Source organism: Culex pipiens, chromosome 3, assembly GCF_016801865.2.
Source record: "Culex pipiens pallens isolate TS chromosome 3, TS_CPP_V2, whole genome shotgun sequence".
In the NCBI taxonomy this organism is placed as follows: domain Eukaryota; kingdom Metazoa; phylum Arthropoda; class Insecta; order Diptera; family Culicidae; genus Culex; species Culex pipiens.
The window spans coordinates 107,593,142-107,616,341 of NC_068939.1; the positions used below are offsets into that span (position 1 = coordinate 107,593,142).

General features: G+C 37.0%; 1 protein-coding gene across 4 annotated transcripts in view; it reads right to left on the bottom strand.

Moving 5' to 3' along the window:
- LOC120421017 (protein slit) overlaps window positions 1-19,626 on the bottom strand; it is a 336,997-nt gene extending 317,371 nt beyond the window's left edge. For all 4 annotated transcript variants that reach the window (XM_039584168.2, XM_039584159.2, XM_039584150.2 and 1 more), the window contains exon 1: window positions 18,402-19,626. The gene's annotated coding sequence lies outside the window, so the exon portion shown is untranslated. The remainder of the gene's footprint in view (window positions 1-18,401) is intronic.
- Between the last annotated feature and the right edge of the window lie 3,574 nt (window positions 19,627-23,200).

Genomic DNA, 23,200 nt, shown 5'->3' on the forward strand with positions numbered 1-23,200 from the left:
ATAAAATTTCCCGGGAGTCTCGACCGAATTTCTCGGGAAACGAGAGGTCCAAAAATGGTCGATTTCCCGGGAATTCCCGCTCGTCACCCTCTACTCTGAGATTTCGGTCATTCGATTTTTTTGTATTTTTAATCCGGCTGAAACTTTTTTGGTGCCTTCGGTATGCCCAAAGAAGCCATTTTGCATCATTAGTTCGTTCATATAATTTTCCATACAAATTTGGCAGCTGTCCATACAAAAATGATATGTGAAAATTCAAAAATCTGTATCTTTTGAAGGAATTTTTTGATCGATTTGGTGTCTTCGGCAAAGTTGTAGGTATGGATATGGACTACACTGAAAAAATGATACACGGTAAAAAAAAATTGGTGATTTTTAATTTCACTTTTTGTCACTAAAACTTGATTTGCGAAAAAATACTATTTTTATTTTTTTTTATTTTTTGATATGATTTAGAGGACATCAAATGCCAACTTTTAAGAAATTTCCAGAATGGGCAAAAAATCTTTGACCGAGTTATGATTTTTTGAATCAATACAGATTTTTTCGAAAAATCGAAATATTGGTCGCAAAAATTTTTCAACTTCATTTTTCGATGTTAAATCGAATTTGCAATCAAAAAGTATTTTAGTGAATTTTTGATAAAGTGCACCGTTTTCAAGTTATAGACATTTTTAGGTAACGTTTTTGAAAATAGTAGCAGTTTTTCATTTTTTTTTTTTTAAATTAGTGCTCATGTTTGCCCAACTCTGAAAAAAATATTTTTGAAATGCTGAGAAAATTCGCTATATTTTGCTTTATTGAACTTTGTCGATACGACCCTTAGTTGCTGAGATATTGCCATGCAAAAGTTTAAAAACAGGAAAATTTATGTTATCTAAGTCTCATCCAAACAACCCACCATTTTCTAATGTCGATATCTCAGCAACTAATGGTCCGATTTACAATGTTAAAATATGAAACAATCTTGAAATTTTCCGATCTCTTTGAAAAAAAATATTTGCAAAAAATTTAAAATCAAGACTAACATTTCAAACGGGTAAAACATTATATATTATGCCTTTTTGAAATGTTAGTCTTGATTTTAATTTTTTTTAAATACTTTTTTCAAAACGATTGGAAAATTTTACGAATGTTTTATAGTTTAACATTGTAAATCGGACCATTAGTTGCTGAGATATCGACATTAGAAAATGGTGGGTTGTTTGGGTGAGACTTAGAAAACATCAATTATCCTGTTTTTAAACCTTTGCATGGCAATATCTCAGCAACTAAGGGTCGGATCAACAAAGTTCAATAAAGCAAAATGTAGAGAATTTTTTTCAGAGGTGGGCATTGCATGGGCACTAATTTTAAAAAATAAAAAACTGCGTCTATTTTCAAAAAAGTTAACAAAAAATGCCAATAACTTGAAACGGTGCACTTTATCAAAAATTCACTAGAGTACTTTTTGATTGCAAATTCAATTTTACATCGAAAAATGAAGTTGAAAAATTTTTGCGACCAATATTTAAATTTTTTGAAAAAATCTGTATTGATTCAAAAAATCATAACTCGGTCAAAGATTTTTTGCCCATTCTGGAAATTTCTGAAAAGTTGGCATTTGATGTCCTCTAAAACATATCAAAAAATAAAAAAAAATAAAAATAGTGTTTTTTTTTTGCAAATCAAGTTTTAGTGACAAAAAGTGAAATTAAAAATCACCAAAAAAATTTTTACCGTGTATCATTTTTTTTTTCAGTGTAGTCCATATCCATACCAACAACTTTGCCGAAGACACCAAATCGATCAAAAAATTCCTTCAAAAGATACAGATTTTTGAATTTTCACATATCATTTTTGTATGGACAGCTGCCAAATTTGTATGGAAAATTATATGAACGAACTAATGATGCAAAATGGCTTCTTTGGGCATACCGAAGGCACCAAAAAAGTTTCAGCCGGATTAAAAAATACAAAAATTAAAATTAAAGAAAAAAGACCGATTTCGTAGAGAACTGCTCATATGCAAAAGAGTTGTTCATACAAAAATAGTCGAAACGTTTTTAACTATTGAAGGAATTTCTGATCGATTTAGTGTTTTCGGTAAAGTTGGAGGTATTGATGAGGACTATTCAGTCAAAAATAAATACATGGACATTTTAATGCCGATTTTTTTTATTAAAATTTTTTCACAAAAAATCAATTTCCCAAAATCTGATTTTTTTTAAATTTATTTTTTTATATGATATCGCAACTTTTAAGGGGAGAGTGCATGGCCCGGGAGCGCTTTTTTGCTCATCATGGCAGTGCTGCCAGTAAATCAAGTTTGATTTTTATTAACTCAAATTAATTTTGAGAATTTTTTTATGTCGATTGTTCTCAAATTTTGTGAAGAGTCTATGTTGATCATTTTCATGACCGAGTGGCCACTTGTCCACTCCGGAACCGGTTCCGACGGATTCCGTGAATCCGGGTGCGGTCATTTGGTGGATTGTTTTGATCCCAATCATGTTACATATCAAATGCCATGAAATTTTGTAAGGAATTATTTGTGACCACTTCCATGACCAGATGGCCACTTGTCCACTCCGGAACCGGTTCCAACGTATTCCGTGAATCCGGGTGCGGTCATTTGGTGGATTGTTTTGATCCTAATCATGTTACATATCAAATGCCATGAAATTTTGTAAGGAATTATTTGTGACCACTTCCATGACCAGATGGCCACTTGTCCACTCCGGAACCGGTTCCATCGGATTCCGTGAATCCGGGTACGGTCATTTGGTGGATTGTTTCGATCCCAATCATGTTACATATCAAATTCCATGAAATTTTGTAAGGAATTATTTGTGACCACTTCCATGACCAGATGGCCACTTGTCCACTACGGAACCGGTTCCGTCGGATTCCGTGAATCCGGGTGCGGTCATTTGGTGGATTGTTTTGATCCCAATCATGTTACATATCAAATGCCATGAAATTTTGTAAGGAATTATTTGTGACCACTTCCATGACCAGATGGCCACTTGTCCACTACGGAACCGGTTCCGTCGGATTCCGTGAATCCGGGTGCGGTCGTTTGGTGAATTGTTTTGATCCTAATCATGTTACATATCAAATGCCATGAAATTTTGTAAGGAATTATTTGTGACCACTTCCATGACCAGATGGCCACTTGTCCACTCCGGAACCGGTTCCGTCGGATTCCGTGAATCCGGGTGCGGTCATTTGGTGGATTGTTTCGATCCCAATCATGTTACATATCAAATGCCATAAAATTTTGTAAGGAATTATTTGTGATCACTTCCATGACCAGATGGCCACTTGTCCACTCCGGAACCGGTTCCGTCGGATTCCGTGAATCCGGGTGCGGTCATTTGGTGGATTGTTTTGATCCCAATCATGTTACATATCAAATGCCATGAAATTTTGTAAGGAATTATTTGTGACCACTTCCATGACCAGATGGCCACTTGTCCACTACGGAACCGGTTCCGTCGGATTCCGTGAATCCGGGTGCGGTCATTTGGTGGATTGTTTTGATCCTAATCATGTTACATATCAAATGCCATGAAATTTTGTAAGGAATTATTTGTGACCACTTCCATGACCAGATGGCCACTTGTCCACTCCGGAACCGGTTCCGTCGGATTCCGTGAATTCGGGTGCGGTCATTTGGTGGATTGTTTTGATCCCAATCATGTTACATATCAAATGCCATGAAATTTTGTAAGGAATTATTTGTGACCACTTCCATGACCAGATGGCCACTTGTCCACTACGGAACCGGTTCCGTCGGATTCCGTGAATCCGGGTGCGGTCATTTGGTGGATTGTTTTGATCCTAATCATGTTACATATCAAATGCCATGAAATTTTGTAAGGAATTATTTGTGACCACTTCCATGACCAGATGGCCACTTGTCCACTCCGGAACCGGTTCCGTCGGATTCCGTGAATCCGGGTGCGGTCATTTGGTGGATTGTTTCGATCCCAACCATGTTACATATCAAATGCCATGAAATTTTGTAAGGAATTATTTGTGATCACTTCCATGACCAGATGGCCACTTGTCCACTCCGGAACCGGTTCCGTCGGATTCCGTGAATCCGGGTGCGGTCATTTGGTGCATTGTTTTGATCCCAATCATGTTACATATCAAATGCCATGAAATTTTGTAAGGAATTATTTGTGACCACTTCCATGACCAGATGGCCACTTGTCCACTACGGAACCGGTTCCGTCGGATTCCGTGAATCCGGGTGCGGTCATTTGGTGGATTGTTTTGATCCTAATCATGTTACATATCAAATGCCATGAAATTTTGTAAAGAATTATTTGTGACCACTTCCATGACCAGATGGCCACTTGTCCACTCCGGAACCGGTTCCGTCGGATTCCGTGAATCCGGGTGCGGTCATTTGGTGGATTGTTTTGATCCTAATCATGTTACATATCAAATGCCATGAAATTTTGTAAGGAATTATTTGTGACCACTTCCATGACCAGATGGCCACTTGTCCACTCCGGAACCGGTTCCGTCGGATTCCGTGAATCCGGGTGCGGTCATTTGGTGGATTGTTTCGATCCCAATCATGTTACATATCAAATGCCATGAAATTTTGTAAGGAATTATTTGTGATCACTTCCATGACCAGATGGCCACTTGTCCACTCCGGAACCGGTTCCGTCGGATTCCGTGAATCCGGGTGCGGTCATTTGGCATTGTTTTGATCCCAATCATGTTACATATCAAATGCCATGAAATTTTGTAAGGAATTATTTGTGACCACTTCCATGACCAGATGGCCACTTGTCCACTACGGAACCGGTTCCGTCGGATTCCGTGAATCCGGGTGCGGTCATTTGGTGGATTGTTTTGATCCTAATCATGTTACATATCAAATGCCATGAAATTTTGTAAGGAATTATTTGTGACCACTTCCATGACCAGATGGCCACTTGTCCACTCCGGAACCGGTTCCGTCGGATTCCGTGAATCCGGGTGCGGTCATTTGGTGGATTGTTTTGATCCTAATCATGTTACATATCAAATGCCATGAAATTTTGTAAGGAATTATTTGTGACCACTTCCATGACCAGATGGCCACTTGTCCACTCCGGAACCGGTTCCGTCGGATTCCGTGAATTCGGGTGCGGTCATTTGGTGGATTGTTTTGATCCTAATCATGTTACATATCAAATGCCATGAAATTTTGTAAGGAATTATTTGTGACCACTTCCATGACCAGATGGCCACTTGTCCACTACGGAACCGGTTCCGTCGGATTCCGTGAATCCGGGTGCGGTCATTTGGTGGATTGTTTTGATCCCAATCATGTTACATATCAAATGCCATGAAATTTTGTAAGGAATTATTTTTGACCATTTTCATGACCAGCTGCCCACTTGTCCACTCCGGAACCGGTTCCGTCGAATTCCGTGAATCCGGGTGCGGTCATTTGGTGGATTGTTTTGATCCTAATCATGTTACATATCAAATTCCATGAAATTTTGTAAGGAATTATTTTTGACCACATTCATGACCAGATGGCCAATTGTCCACTCCGGAATCGATTCCGTCAGATTCCGTGAAACCTGTGTTTGATATTTTATAATTTTATAATTTTATAATTTTATAATTTTATAATTTTATAATTTTATAATTTTATAATTTTATAATTTTATAATTTTATAATTTTATAATTTTATAATTTAATAATTTTATAATTTTATAATTTTATAATTTTATAATTTTATAATTTTATAATTTTATAATTTTATAATTTTATAATTTTATAATTTTATAATTTTATAATTTTATAATTTTATAATTTTATAATTTTATAATTTTATAATTTTATAATTTTATAATTTTATAATTTTATAATTTTATAATTTTATAATTTTATAATTTTATAATTTTATAATTTTATAATTTTATAATTTTATAATTTTATAATTTTATAATTTTATAATTTTATAATTTTATAATTTTATAATTTTATAATTTTATAATTTTATAATTTTATAATTTTATAATTTTATAATTTTATAATTTTATAATTTTATAATTTTATAATTTTATAATTTTATAATTTTATAATTTTATAATTTTATAATTTTATAATTTTATAATTTTATAATTTTATAATTTTATAATTTTATAATTTTATAATTTTATAATTTTATAATTTTATAGTTTTATAATTTTATAATTTTATAATTTTATAATTTTATAATTTTATAATTTTATAATTTTATAATTTTATAATTTTATAATTTTATAATTTTATAATTTTATAATTTTATAATTTTATAATTTTATAATTTTATAATTTTATAATTTTATAATTTTATAATTTTATAATTTTATAATTTTATAATTTTATAGTTTTAAAATTTTATAATTTTATAATTTTATAATTTTATAATTTTATAATTTTATAATTTTATAATTTTATAATTTTATAATTTTATAATTTTATAATTTTATAATTTTATTATTTTATAATTTTATAATTTTATAATTTTATAATTTTATAATTTTATAATTTTATAATTTTATAATTTTATAATTTTATAATTTTATAATTTTATAATATTATAATTTTATAATTTTATAATTTTATAATTTTATAATTTTATAATTTTATAATTTTATAATTTTATAATTTTATAATTTTATAATTTTATAATTTTATAATTTTATAATTTTATAATTTTATAATTTTATAATTTTATAATTTTATAGTTTTATAATTTTATAATTTAATATTTTTATAATTTTATAATTTTATAATTTTATGATTTTATAATTTTATAATTTTATAATTGAGGGGTAAGCGTTGTTGCCTCTCACCCAGTCGGCCTAGGTTCGATCCCAGAAGGTCCAAGTGGTATTTTTCGAGACGAGATTTGTCTGATCACGCTTTCTGTCGGACGGGGAAATAAATGTCGGCCCAGTCCAGGTGTAGGAGTCGCTTCCTGGGTCATGTCTCGGTGGAGTCGCTGGTAGGCACGCAGATAGAAATCCTGTAAGCAAATTCGGTAACTCTGTGTTGTTAAATTCGATAACATTTCGACAAAATCGTCAAAAAAAATTCGATTTCAATAATGTTATCGATTTTGATAACATTTGCAACGAAATCGACAAAAATGGTGAGGATTTTCGAATAATTTCCATGTTGTCGAATTCTTCAACACAGAGTTACCGATTTTACTTACAGGATTTCTATCCGTGCAGTTGGACTCGCAATCCAAAGGTCGTCAATTTGAATCCCAGGGTGGATGAAAGCTTAGGTGTAAAAAGAGGTTTGCAATTACTTCAACAATCAAGCCTTCGGACGCCTAGTTTCAAATAGGAATCTCGGAATCGAGAACGCTAAGGCACAGTGGGATAAAATCGGGAAAAGGCGATTACGTCCACAATGCGGCTGGTTCCTCAAGTTCGGCCAAGAAATTTCTTATGTATAAAAAGTCGATTGGTCAAAAATAATTCCTTTCGAAATTTCATGACATTTGATATGCAGCATAATGAGGTTCGGAACAATCCGCCAAATGACCGCACACGGGTTCCACGGAATCTGGCGGAACCGGTTCCGGCGAGGCCAAGTGGCCACCTGGTCATGAAAATGGTCAAACTTATTTCCTTTCGAAATTTCATGGCATTTGATATGCAGCATAATGAGGTTCGGAACAATCCGCCAAATGACCGCACACGGGTTCCACGGAATCCGGCGGAACCGGTTCCGGCGAGGCCAAGTGGCCACCTGGTCATGAAAATGGTCAAACTTATTTCCTTTCGAAATTTCATGGCATTTGATATGCAGCATAATGAGGTTCGAAACAATCCGCCAAATGACCGCACACGGGTTCCACGGAATCTGGCGGAACCGGTTCCGGTGAGGTCATGAAAATGGTCAAACTTATTTCCTTTCGAAATTTCATGGCATTTGATATGCAGCATAATGAGGTCCGGAACAATCCGCAAAATGACCGCACACGAGTTCCACGGAATCCGGCGGAACCGGTTCTGGCGAGGCCAAGTGGCCACCTGGTCATGAAAATGGTCAAACTTATTTCCTTTCGAAATTTCATGGCATTTGATATGCAGCATAATGAGGTTCGGAACAATCCGCAAAATGACCGCACACGGGTTCCACGGAATCCGGCGGAACCGGTTCCGGTGAGGCCAAGTGGCCACCTGGTCATGAAAATGGTCAAACTTATTTCCTTTCGAAATTTCATGGCATTTGATATGCAGCATAATGAGGTTCGGAACAATCCGCCAAATGACCGCACACGGGTTCCACGGAATCCGGCGGAACCGGTTCCGGTGAGGCCAAATGGCCACCTGGTCATGAAAGTGGTCAAAAAAAAATCCTTTCGAAATTTCATGGCATTTGATATGCAGCATAGTGAGGTTCGGAACAATCCGCCAAATGACCGCACACGGGTTCCACGGAATCCGGCGGAACCGGTTCCGGCGAGGCCAAGTGGCCACCTGGTCATGAAAATGGTCAAACTTATTTCCTTTCGAAATTTCATGGCATTTGATATGCAGCATAATGAGGTTCGGAACAATCCGCAAAATGACCGCACACGGGTTCCACGGAATCCGGCGGAACCGGTTCCGGTGAGGCCAAGTGGCCACCTGGTCATGAAAGTGGTCAAAAAAAAAATCCTTTCGAAATTTCATGGCATTTGATATGCAGCATAGTGAGGTTCGGAACAATCCGCCAAATGACCGCACACGGGTTCCACGGAATCCGGCGGAACCGGTTCCGGCGAGGCCAAGTGGCCACCTGGTCATGAAAATGGTCAAACTTATTTCCTTTCGAAATTTCATGGAGCATAATGAGGTTCGGAACAATCCGCCAAATGACCGCACACGGGTTCCACGGAATCCGGCGGAACCGGTTCCGGTGAGGCCAAGCGGCCACCTGGTCATGAAAGTGGTCAAAAAAAATTCCTTTCGAAATTTCATGGCATTTGATATGCAGCATAGTGAGGTTCGGAACAATCCGCCAAATGACCTCACACGGGTTCCACGGAATCCGGCGGAACCGGTTCTGGCGAGGCCAAGTGGCCACCTGGTCATGAAAATGGTCAAACTTATTTCCTTTCGAAATTTCATGGCATTTGATATGCAGCATAATGAGGTTCGGAACAATCCGCCAAATGACCGCACACGGGTTCCACGGAATCCGGCGGAACCGGTTCCGGTGAGGCCAAGTGGCCACCTGGTCATGAAAGTGGTCAAAAAAAAAATCCTTTCGAAATTTCATGGCATTTGATATGCAGCATAATGAGGTTCGAAACAATCCGCCAAATAACCGCACACAGGTTTCACGGAATCCGGCGGAACCGGTTCCGGCGAGGCCAAGTGGCCACCTGGTCATGACAGTGGCCAGAAACATGAACTTTTAAAATTTTAAAATTGAAAAAATGAGTTCATTTGAGGAAAAAAAAAGTTTTTTGTTCAAGTCACATTGCTCAAAACTTTATTCAATCTCGTTGGAAACAAATCTGGCAGCACTTCCGCACACGGGTTCCACGGAATCCGGCGGAACCGGTTCCGGTGAGGCCAAGTGGCCACCTGGTCATGAAAGTGGTCAAAAAAAAAATCCTTTCGAAATTTCATGGCATTTGATATGCAGCATAGTGAGGTTCGGAACAATCCGCCAAATGACCGCACACGGGTTCCACGGAATCCGGCGGAACCGGTTCCGGTGAGGCCAAGTGGCCACCTGGTCATGAAAGTGGTCAAAAAAAAAATCCTTTCGAAATTTCATGGCATTTGATATGCAGCATAATGAGGTTCGAAACAATCCGCCAAATAACCGCACACAGGTTTCACGGAATCCGGCGGAACCGGTTCCGGCGAGGCCAAGTGGCCACCTGGTCATGACAGTGGCCAGAAACATGAACTTTTAAAATTTTAAAATTGAAAAAATGAGTTCATTTGAGGAAAAAAAAGTTTTTTGTTCAAGTCACATTGCTCAAAACTTTATTCAATCTCGTTGGAAACAAATCTGGCAGCACTTCCTTTTCAAGCGCTTTGCTGTGTCAAAACGTAAACATTCCAACATAAATGAAATTGATTTTTTTTACAAAATGGATAGTTCTGTAAGTTTTTGGTATACAATGCTATACTATCTATACATCAAATTGAAGGGAATTGTCTAAACTAAAACCTGTCGGGACCAGTTTTCCCAAAAAATGGTTTTGTTTTCTGCTACACGAAGGGGAACTTAGCGAAAATGTTACGTTCATCAAAAGTTGTTTACAAATTACATATTTCTATGAGCTAGAGATTACCAACAAAGCTCATATTTGCACAAGACATACTCTGAAATGTCCTCTAGGCCCGGTCGGGATTAGTTTTGCGAAAACTTTAACCCTTTTCGAGAAATTTGAATTTTAGTAAAAAGTTCCCGGGTGATGCACTCAATCGTTAAGCCATCGAGAAGAATGGGGAAAAGTTTTGCCACCGTGCTATGTTTTTTTAGGAAAAAATAGATTTTTTTTGTTGACTTTAGTTTTGAATGTAAAATCAATTTTGCAATCTTAAAAGTACTTGACAATGAAATTAACTGAGAGACATTGCAGATTGGACCTCTGGTTGCTGAAATACAGCGTGAAAGAAAAAGAAACAAGAAAATTTAAGTTTTCTTAGTATCATTCAATCATTCTCTCATTTTTTTAAATGCCAATAAGGCTGGTACAAATATTTTTAAAAGTTTTTGTCACCCCCCCCTTCAAAATTGGCCCGAAAAATCAGGGGGCAAAAAAAATATTTTTACAATTGAGGTTTTGCAGCGCGACTGTGTTTCAAATGTAGGTGGCGCCAAAATGAGGTTACTTGCCAAAAATCGCATTTCTTTCTGCTGGATTGAAGAACAAAATCGCTTATTTCTCATGATTCCCTGCATCAATCTTAATAAAACTGGTTGCAAAAGACGAGAAAAATTTTTTGCTTTAAAATAATGAACATCAACTTTTGGGCGCGCAAAAATATGTGACCTTTTTCTTTAAAAAACATGTTTTGGAACACGAAAAAATTAGTTTCCCCGTTTATATCAATGAAATAAACAGTTATATAGTTGATAACAGATGTGTTAACGTATATTCAACAATTTTTATTGATTTTTGACAGACTGTCTTGCCAAATACTCCAAATTACTATCTTTTTCTAAATTTACAGTTTTCTCATAGAAAAATCAAACAAATATTGGAAAGTTGTACACCAAATTGTTGGAAATAATTTTTCTCATTCGAATCCGGCATAAGTTTTATAAAAATGTTGATTGTGAAGGAAAAAACACATTTTTTCAAAAAATCATAGGTTTACGCTATTTGTTCATAGGTGGCGACATGTGTCTTTTAGCTTTGCTGCAAATTCTCTATAAACTTCAAAATTTCAATGAAAATTCAAGTGCAACCAGCTGAAATCAAATTAAAATACATTCTCCTGCGTTTAAAATCATTTTTAGCATGTTTGGGTTTGTTAAAAAATCTTAAGATTTTTTGAAAATTTTCGATGCAAAATCTTTTTTTTCGATACAATTTTTGTTTTTGTCAGATCTTAAATTTTTTGAAAACTAATGATTGCAAAACAACTGAACTAGTGTAAAATGCATTTTAAAACACTTTTTTCATTTAAATGTGAAGACTATGGCTTGTTATTTAAATTTTTATTTTTTTTTATTTGTTTGCCCCCCCCTTGACCTTGGCCAGAGCCGAGGGACAAAAACTTTTTTAAATATTTGCATCGGCCTAATAGCCCAATTTTCAATGATGAAAAATGCAACATTTGTGAAATTTTATGATATACTTGAATTTTTTTTGACAAGTTTAAAATTAAGACCAATATTTTACATGGGCGTAATACTAAATGTTTGGCCCCTCTGCAAACTCACACGAAATTGAAAAAAGTTTTTGATTCGCATGAAATTTTGTTTTAAGAGGTAGTTTTGGTTAATAATCAGGAAGTGAGTGTCTTGTCGCGTCGTCGGTTTGTGTGTCAGGCGGTCCGGGAAAAAATACATTTTTCGTGTTGTATAACGATGTTACCTACATTTGTTTATTGGTTAAACGTTGAAGCAATGTCAACATTGCTGAAATGTAATGTAGTTCGGAGGAAACCTGTGAAATTTTGAGGAAAAAAGGAAAATTTTGTGTTGCTAATTTCTTCTTTGCGTTGCGTGAAATATGAGTTCCACCAAAACGTCAAACCGGGTGGCACTCACTTCGACTCACGTCACGCATCTCTCTCGTCTCACATCTCTCTTATCTCGTTAGAGTACCTAGAGAAAAGAAGTAAAGTACGGTCGGTAAAATATCTGCGCGTTTAGAATCGAAATAGTGCTATGCGTTGGTTCTTTTCATTTTTGGTGCGTCAAGTTTTTCTTTAAATTTAATTTTAGTACATTCAAGTGTGTTCGGTTAAATTTCGCAAATTGATCCGAACATATTGAGCAAAGACAGCGAAAGAAGGGTGGGATTTTTTGGAGTACCAAATGAACAGGTTGCGGCCGCCGGAGGGAAGTGATGGTACCTGATGTTTCCCTTGCGGCTTCCATCGAAGGCCGTTTTTGAAGACGTAAGTGAAAATCTACGTGCGAGCTCAAGGGATCGTGAGTGTGCGGCACTCACACGCGCTACAGACAGCGCCTCCTCGGGAAGCTGCTTGATGGTGTGCGTGGCAGGTGAATGTGCCGATTTTAAGAGTAATGGTTGCTGCTGGAGTAAAAATTGATATTGTAAGGTAAGCCCGTTCCCTTTAATGTGCGTGAATGCGTGCATTTATCTGAGGGCATACAAGGTGAGTTTAATGTTGCTGGTTTAATTTTTAATGCTTTAAAAATTATATTGAAACCATTTCAAACTAAGTTGTGTATCCTAACAACAAATATGTTTCGATTGTATTACTCATCTTTATTTTTCTATTCAACAGAGAGCGAGTTGTGGCGCTTTAACCACGGCAAATAGTGTCCAGGGCATTTGTGGAAATACAATGTCCCATCCTCGAGGGTCCCGGAGCACCAAAACTTCTTAGCATGGTGGCTTCCATCGATTTATTGCCTAAACAAACAGGAACGTGAGCGGGGGATCCCCACGTTTCTTCCTCCCCTGTAGATTCAGAAATGTATTGTTGTCTGAACATTCGTGCTCAAACTCAATCCAATTCAACGAATCATCTTTGCGGTAAACTTTACGCAGTTGGCCTGGCCGCTTTAACGTTTTGTGATGTTTCAAGGCAATTTATTGCATTGGGGCACTGCAAATGTTAATAATGACAAGAGGATGCTAGGCGTTAATCAACCTAAGGCATTTTCCAGGATGCCCTCGAAAGACTGGCTGCGCTAGGGTTAGATTAGATTAGATTAGATTAGAGGTAGTTTTGGTTAATAATCACGAATCTGGGGACCATTTTTGGATATATCGTGATGAACATTCGAAAAAATACGTGATTTTCAATTTTAAATGGTGATGATTTCGAGTAAAAGGGACTCTATGTAAAATTGAACACCCGATTTGTTGGTATATTTTTCATCAAAAAATAAAAAAAAAAGTTTTAGAAATTATGCAATTTTTCACTACTTTACTGTAAAAACTTGGGCATGTCATTTTTTGGGAAATTTATTGAAATTTAATTTAGAATCGTAAATCGGTGCCGGCATTTACAAAACGTTCAGTGACAGTTTATTAATAAATTATTGTTAACATGTTAAGGTTAATGTTAACATTCCATATATTGTCTTCCTAAGGTGTCTTGATAAGATCCAGTTTGTGACTATACATTACCTTCCCTTTACTAAGCAACCGAATCCTGAAGGGAAAAGATCACCAGTTGTGTTGGTCCGAGTCAGGATTTGAACCCCGATCTACCGCTTACGAGGCGGAAGTGTTACCACTGGACTACTCGGCTCGGTCAAGGCTTGTAATACTTATGAGATATAAAATATGGTCAAAAAGTCACGCTTCTTTTGATTCCTTAAGAAAGCCCAAAATTCTGCACAAATATGGTGAAAACTGGCATATTGGATTGAATATCCAAAGGTGTTGATTTCAATTTTATAAATTTTTAAATACTTTTTTTCAGAAGGCTATAAAATTCTTTCTAAGACAACTAAAGATTGCCTTTAAAGCAACACACTATCGTAACACTGTATTTTAACCTAATTCTCGGTTGCAGTCATTAATTTCCCTTCCAGACGAACGCATTCCAACAAGTTGTGACTTACGTGCGCTTGATTAAGGGCACGCGGGGGTGACCAACTTGCACAAACGTGCTGCCATGAATCAATATCCGCTCCCATGCGTTCTCCCCCCTAACCCATTGCCAGTCAGGCAGCAGCGCGTCAACGTTCATTATGATTTATCTTTTCTTGTCAGAAAATTATGATTTATGTTGCTTCTTTGGCTCGATCTGAATAATACACTCTTTCTCATATGAATATTAGCCGCTGCACGTCTTTCTCCCTCTGTGTATTTGTGGTTTTCCCGCGTGGATACAACTTTTCCATGTTGGTGTTTGTGTTTGGAGCACTTTTCAGACCGGGGGGAAACTTTTCGTCGCCGGACCATTCAACGGGGGCCTTGGTAACATGTTGTAAAAATCGGCAACATCCTTTCCCATTTAGTGTGTTGGGTGGCCTGGTCACTTTTCCCTTCTGCGAGGGATGGAGCTTCATCGCCCTCTCGTCCCTTATTTTCGCCACAAAGGAATCCCAAAACACAGCAAAACAGCAAAAGTTGCAGTATTAAAAAAAAACACGCTGACATTTTGGGTTGACGACGGATTGGGGGTGGGGGAGGGATCCCAAAAGGAACGCAACACTTCTCCGCCCCCGACGCCACTGAATCAGGACTCGTCGAGTTGAAAAAGGACGACGACGTCGACAGTCGGAGAAATTGAGGGAGCTTTCGCTTCTTTGTTTGCTTGCCGCCGCCGCCCGGTCGTGCTCTTCGAGGACGAGGACCAGACGTCGGGGCTTCTGATTCTGCTTGGCTGTCCTTTTATTACGTCCTTTGAGATTTTCAACAACATAGATATAAATTACGGATAATAATGGGGTGTGTGTAAGGGGCCGCCGCAGCTAACGAATGTGAAAAGTATCCTTCGGTATCACGTCGGTCGGTTGTTCGACACGAAGGTTTTCTCCGTGATGGCATGGATTGAGGAGGTAAACCACAGGCATTATTTTATTATTAACTTTTCACCTCTCTACAATTTTATCACACAAGGGTGTGTGACTGTGTTTGGACATGGAAGTGGTTGCTGTCGGAAAATAGTAGGTTAGATGATGCGTGACCGAAGTAAAGAAGGAAATTTGGGGTAGATATTTTAATTCCATCATCATGTGGTAGCCAATAAATATAATCACAAAATGGATATTGGTCGAGGTTGATAGCAACTCTTATAATGATTATCTTAACATATATGTTTGAGCTACTGTACATCGGAATTCAACAAAAAAATCAACAGCTGATAAACTACATTGAAAAAAGAATAACATAAAACAAGACGAGTATTTTCGTAAAATACAAAATGCTACAAATGATATTCCGAAAAGGTAGAAAACAATTCTTTAGGTTTAAAAAATTTAACTCTTAAGGTTTAAAAAATTTAACTCCAGAAAATCCTCTCATTCTAGCAAAGCACGAACCACAATAACGTTCAAATAATGGTCATTCTTAAGCAAAATTTGCTGAACTTTTCGGAAAAAAATGCAAAAACCTGGTCAAAAGTAGACTTTTTTGAAACTTTTTTTTTAAATTCAGAAAACTTTCAAAAATACATGCACTCAATTTTGTTGAACATTGACATACTCTTAAAAATAAATCATGCAAAGTTACAAAAAACATGTATTTATCAAATAATAATATAAGGTTTTCTTGGCCTACTGAAGATGACGAAATCCTCGTCACAGAGCACGGCGTGTTTTCTGAGCAACCTTAAGAAGAAAAAATGGTCATCGCTACTTCCAAATGTGTGTCAAAAAACTCGGCAAATATTAAATTTTCAAAATGTTTAACGATTTGCAACCTTCTACAAAGTTTTTTCTTGTCTTATTTTGCACATTTTGAAAACATATCATCTGAACTGTTGTTAAACATTTTCGAATTTATAATTAAGGAATATAAAACAAAAAAACTTAAAAAATAGATATCTTAGGAATTTCTCAAAGAAACATTTAGCTTTTAAAAGCATTGGAAAGCTAAGACAATTTCCTAAAAGACACATTTGAAGGTAACGATGACTATTTTGCCTTCCTCACTGAGGTAAGGCTATAATCCTGCTCTAAAAATTAACTTTCTATTAAAAGCTCCTAGACCCACCTTCATGTATACATATCGACTCAGAATCGAAAACTGAACAAATGTCTGTGTGTGTGTATGTGTGTGTATGTGTGTGTGTATGTATGTATGTGACCAAAATTCTCACTGAGTTTTCTCAGCACTGGCTGAAACGATTTTGATCGAACCAGTTGCATTCGACTTGGTTTAGGGTCCCATACATCGCTACTAAATTGTTTGAAGTTTCGATAAGTAGTTCAAAAGTTATGTATAGAAATGTGTTTTCACAAGTACCCGGATCTCAATTATATGCATGTAAACGATGTCCGGATCCATCATCCGACCCTTCGTTGGTTAGGTAATTGAAAGGCCTTTCCAATGAGTCCAAAATATTGAAGATCTGGCAACCCTGTCTCGAGTTATGACCACTTAAGTGATATTTATGTACTTTTTTGAAGCCGGATCTCACTTAAATGTATGTAAACTATGTCCGAATCCATCATCCGACCCATCGTTGGTTAGGTAATTGAAAGGCCTTTCCAATGAGTCCAAAATATTGAAGATCTGGCAACCCTGTCTCGAGTTATGACCACTTAAGTGATATTTATGTACTTTTTTGATGCCGGATCTTACTTAAATGTATGTAAACTATGTCCGGATCCATCATCCGAACCATCGTTGGTTAGGTAATTAAAAGGCCTTTCCAATAAGTCCAAAACATTTAAGATCTGGCAACCCTGTCTCAAGTTATGACCACTTAAGTTATATTTATGTACTTTTTTGAAGCCGGATCTCACTTAAATGTATGTAAACTATGTCCGGATCCATCATCCGACCCATCGTTGGTTAGGAAATTGAAAGGCCTTTCTAATGAGTCCAAAACATTGAAAATCTGACAACCCTGTATCAGGTTATCACCAAAATGTGTTCTTTTTTTCTGGGTCTCAAAAAAAACTGAAACCGCTCATATTACCCATTTTTGGTAAAGAGTGAGGAAGGCATCAACCACATAGGTGGATTAAGTTAGTTTTTTCCTGATAAGTTCGTTCGTTCTAGAGAACACGCCGTGAGTGTCTTGATAGAAGCAACGAACGAGCTTGAGCCGTCACAGTCTCTGAGAAATATATTTGCTGACATATCGAGCGGTTAGTTAATAAAACCAACTATAATCTGAATGACAAAAAAAAACTTTAGCTAGAAAGAGATAGCTTATTTATTCTTAATGAATAGAATAAACTCTCTGAGTTATGGCAGATTCGGAAAATACATTAAATTTTCATGAGATGACTTATCTTTCAATTTTTGGTTGTTGTGTAACGGGAATTAGCAGTAATTTCATAAATATGTCTAACTTTAGGAAAATACGCAAAATTTTCATTTTTTTGCTTTTTGGGTGTTTTTCAATACCCCTGACTCAAGGGGGTTCTAAAAACACATAAAAAGCAAAAAAATATTTTTTTTTGTTTAGGCCGATGCAAATATTTAAAAAAGTTTTTGTCCCTCGGCCCTGGCCGAGGTTAACGGGGGGGCAAAAAAAAAAATGAAATATAAAAATTTAAATAACAAGCCATAGCCTTCACATTTAAATGAAAAAGTGTTTTAAAATGCATTTTACACTAGTTCAGTTGTTTTGCAATCATTAGTTTTCAAAAAATCTAAGATCTGACAAAAACAAAAAATGCATCGAAAAAAAAGATTTAGCATCGAAAATTTTCAAAAAATTAGAAGATTTTTTAATAAACCCAAACATGCTAAAAATGATTTTAAACGCAGGAGAATGTATTTTAATTTGATTTCAGCTGGTTGCACTTGAATTTTCATTGAAATTTTGAAGTTTATTGTAAAAATATTTTTTTTGCCCCCTGATTTTTCGGGCCAACTTCGAAGGGGGGGTGACAAAAACTTTTAAAAATATTTGTACCAGCCTTATTAGGCATTTTCAAAAAAAAAAAACTGCAGATTTGTAACTTAAAAAAAATCATCGTTAAATTACAACTTGTTGCATGATCTTCTAATTATTATCATCAGTAAAATGTATGGATTACAATAGTGTCAAATTGTCTTTTATAATTTTGCCATAAGTTAAAAAAAAACATTCAAAAAATACCTTACCTTAAAAGTTTATTGATAATCCAAAACGTTCTACTTTCCACCAACTCAGCCAATGTTTGTGATGATTCGTCAATCAGTTTATTGCCGCATCAAACTCTGTCAAAACTTTGCCAAAATCTTTTTTCTATTATTCTCTTTCCCCCGTTTGTATGCTCGTCACAGGAATCCTCCCTCAATTCAGGGGTGGTGTCGTCTTCTATGCAAACGAATTTCAACAAACGCACACACTCGCAAACAAACACTGGGAAATTCCAACTTCTTTCCCTGCTAGAGGAGGCCACTAGAAACACATCACACTGCTCTGCTGCACCCCTCAGGTTATGATCCCGTTTTTCCCTCCGTGCTCTCTCTCGGGGTACGTTTCCTTCTGTTTCTTCGTGAATATTTTATTTACATCCAGTGCTTTCTTCACTCTTTGCTTTCGTATCGCTATCGTGTCGTGTATTATGTTTCACTTCACTCACTTTTCTCCGTGGGTTGATTTTTCATTCAAGCCTTGCCGTTGACCGGCTTCTTCACGAGGAATAAAACACTTTTCCTTTTTTATTTCGCTTGGAAGGATATCTTCCGGGGTCGTCGTGCCCGCTACGTGTACATCTCCCTTCAGAAAGGCTTCTTATCGCCGTCAACAACAGCAGAACGTTGCATCCGTTCACTTCATTCAGAACTGCTGCTTCTGCTGCAGAAAACACACAGCGAAGGATATCGATCACCACTTGAGCAAACAACGGAGCAGGACTTGCACCAGAGTCACCAACCAACTGCTCAAGAACCGGTGGAATGGAAGGGAATTGCGCGCAAACGCGCTAAAAATCTCTTCCTTCCTTTTGTTTTTAGGGAATAATCCGCTTCTTGCCTTCCGGACAAGCAAATCACCACCACCTGAATGACAACGCTGCCGTCCTGATTCAGAACGATTTATAATTTGCTTCGAACTTGTTCAACCACAGCGAACTTCACCGTATTTGCACCGTTCGGTCTCAAAAAGTGATCAAAACTCGTTCCAACTGTCGTTGTCGGAATCCAGCCAGGATAACTCACTCCCCCTGTGCTACAACACCACACCACTGTGCGCGTCCAGTGCAGCCAGCGAGGAGGCGAAAAACACAATTCCCAAGCACCACAATACACCAGAAACACACTCTTGGTTATTGAAGAATCGACGAAAGCAGGTCTAGCATCCACCCGGCGCGAAGGACAGAACTCAACTGACGAACCACAGCGCGACCAACCACCGAGTGAAAGTCCAACAAGAATCCAACATCCTTTCGTTCCGGCAGTGTTGCCGAAGCCGAACCCGAACCCGAAACGAACCGAAGTCGTGCGCTCGCGGGTAGGAGGAAATGGCGAGCAAAACATAATTGATAAAGGAGCGTGTAAAGAGGGAGCGATTTGTTATGGCGGCGACGGCGTGCTTTGTGTACGGCGGAACAAACGGAAAGTGAAACCATCGTGAATGGGACAGTACACCCAAACGAGACAGTTGTGGCAGAAAATGTTAAATTTAGTGAAACAATTCTGTTAAGAACAACCAAAATTAATCAATCAACACATGTTGAATCGACACAGACCGAATCAATACATCCAATAGCCTGTTTTCGTGCGTTAATGACACCTAACTGCACATTTTTCGTCAATTTTGAACAATAAGTCGTTCAAGCCAGTTTTGGGTGCAGCTATACGTGTGGGTGTGAAGGCTGCAGGTAAGTCTTTCTTTCACACATACAGACAGATGTGCGCATGAAAGAATTCTTATAGGATTCCCATGCACACATCACTCGCGCGGGGTATCAATGAACATAAACAAAGTGTTCATCACTCGAATAATGAGTGAGTGGTGCGATTGACATGAGTGATGGCGCATTTTATTCGTAAATTATTTCATTGAAAGCATAGAAAGAAGTGGCAGTTTCATAGGCAGCTCGTAGATGTTCACCGGTCAGAGGGGATTAAAATTAATACATTAACAATAAGAATGAATCAATACCAATTCTCATTAGAGGACCATCCATAAACCACGTGGAAACCTTAGGGGGGAGGGGGGATTGTCTACGCTCCATACAAAAAATATTTGTTTGGTATGGAAATTGTTCATTAGAAGGGGGAAGGGGGCCTCAGATTTCAAAACTTCCACGTGGTTTATGAATGGTCCCTAAAATAACTTTCGATTTACAGTTCATTTCAAGATGAGTTCAGGATAGTTTATCCTATCCAGGCTTTTAAGCAAAAATGGCGTTCGAAAGGTGAACGCCTGAAATGTCAAAACCACGCAGTGGTACCAACATTACGAAAAAAAGAGTGCTATGGCATGACAGCCACATTTTTTTCTAATGTTGGTGCTACTGCGCGATTTTGACATTTCGGACGTTCACCATTCGAACGCCATCTTCGCTTAAAAACCTGGATACAATAGACTCCAACGATCTGGAAACCATGGCATGTGTTCTTCCTACACAGTATATTGTGTAAAATTTTGAAGGTGTAATTTTGGAAGTAATTCAACCTATTTATTATGTAATTTTACCTCAATTTAGACTGAAATCGTGATTTTACACCAGATGATGTAATCTAACCAGAATCTACACTAAAAAGTGACTTTAGACCAGATGATGTAATTTTACCTGAATTAATCAGTGACTTTAGACCAGATGATGGAATTGTATTCTAAAATGTGTACTTTCAAATGCTTTTAAGAGCGAGGCCAAATACCTCCACCTTATCAAGTTATCCACATTTCAAAATGGTGTCTAGTTCGTCGTATTTTGGCTATAACTTTCGTTTGAAAGGTCCGATTTTCGCTCTCTTGGAAGATAAATATGTGTTTTGATAAGCTCTACAACACCAACTCGCTACGTCATAAGCCTGAGTGAATAAATTCCAAAAACTATTTTTTCATAAACACCTCAACCTAAATTACAAAAATGGCTTTAGAAACTTCCCGTTTGAAGATAGAGATTTGTGCTCTTCAGAAAAAATTCTCAGAGTGATGTTCCCTACAACTTTTTTGAAGACACCGAAGCGCTATCTTATCATCCCGCCAAAATAAAAATTTTGAACCACCGTAAACTTTGGACCACCGTAATGCCCACCATAACAAAAGGTGTCTCTATTGTCCTTGATCATTTGTCTCGAAGACATCAAAGCTCTAAATCTTAACGAGTGGCCGCTATCAATTTTGTCACGCTAGATTTTCAGCAATTCCCCACGAAAACAGCATGGAAAAAAACAAAAGTCCTCGGATCGGGCTCAAAATGTTTCTGGGGGTTCCCTGGCCGAAATAATTAGACCCGTATTTTTTTTGTTTGGCCATTAGGGTGACCTACGGCGTGTTAGGGTGGTCTGAAAAATTGCCATTTTCGTCGATTTTCGCAAAAACCACTTTTTCGAAAAATCATAACTCCTCGCCATTTTAACCGATTTCAATTGTCTTATACGCAAATGTAAGGTGATAAGTTGGCCTTTCAAAGAAAAATAGTAAGAAGTTTCAAAAATCTAGCCTAACATATGAAAAGGGCGTATGAAACTTTAAAACGCCGTTTTGACGGTGTCTGGACCAAAGAGCCTATGTCTGAAAATATTTTTATCGGATTCCCCGGACATTTGTACATAATATACAAAAAATTGGAGGAGTTCATTAACAGGATTCCGAGATATGATTTTTTGAAAATAAAATCCGTGTTTTTTGACGCGCCGCGCAAAAACCGGAAAATGACGAAATTGGCAAAAAATCAACTTTTTTCACTAAAACTGCGATAACTTTAAAATTTCAGCGATGACCTATAGATGTTTGGGTACCAAAATTTTCGTAATTAAAAGACGCAACTTTTGGTTTTGTATAGGTCATTGCTGAAAGTTTGTATGGGGAATTAGTGCTGTTCGCTACTCCCACTTATTACATGCAATTTTTGGATTGTATGCAACAGCGACGAACCACCCTAATTCTCCATACAATTTGGAGAAAAATCATTCGGCCCAGTCTAAATATTTTTGAAAAATTCAAAGTGTAGGAATCTTGCAATTGAGAACGACAAGGTAATGGCTGTTGAGCGAACAATTTGATTTTAAATTCAAGATGGTGGCCAAATGGCGGTGATGAAATTTGCGATGTCACAAAAATCAACCGCTCAAATTTGATTAAAATGGGTTTGCAGAACTAAATAAATCAACAAATTGATGCTGTCCATGAATCAATTATCCTTTGGATTATCCAACGTTCCTAAGAAACCTTCAGAAAATAGAGCGAATTATGAGGTTTCGGATAATCGAGTTTAGATTGTAGGGACCATCCATAAACCACGTGGACACTTGGGGGGGGGGGGGTAAGGCGATTGTCCACGATCCATACAAAAAAGTTTTTTTTGTATGGACAATTATCCACGAAGGGGGGGGGGGGGAAAGAGATTCTCAAAAAAGTGTCCACGTGGTTTATGGATGGTCCCGTAGTTACTTCCTTAATTTGATATGAAAATGTATCGAAAATTCTAAATTTGCGTTAAATTATTAATAAACGCTCCCCAACGACTTTTTTTCAAAAAAAAAATAAAATTAAATTAGATCTTTTTTGAAAAAAATATTAGTTTTGCCCCCCAACTTTTCGACCAGTCTTTGGTGGGGAGGTTACAAAAACCTTAAATAAAATTTGTACCAGCCTTAAATGCTTAAATGTTGAAGTTGAATGATAAACATGTTAAATACGATTTTGTTTTGTTCAATATATCTATCGTAATGTTATATACAAATTTGTCTAACAAGGATTAAGAGCATTTTAGAGATAAATGTTTCGGCTAATTGTGGCACAC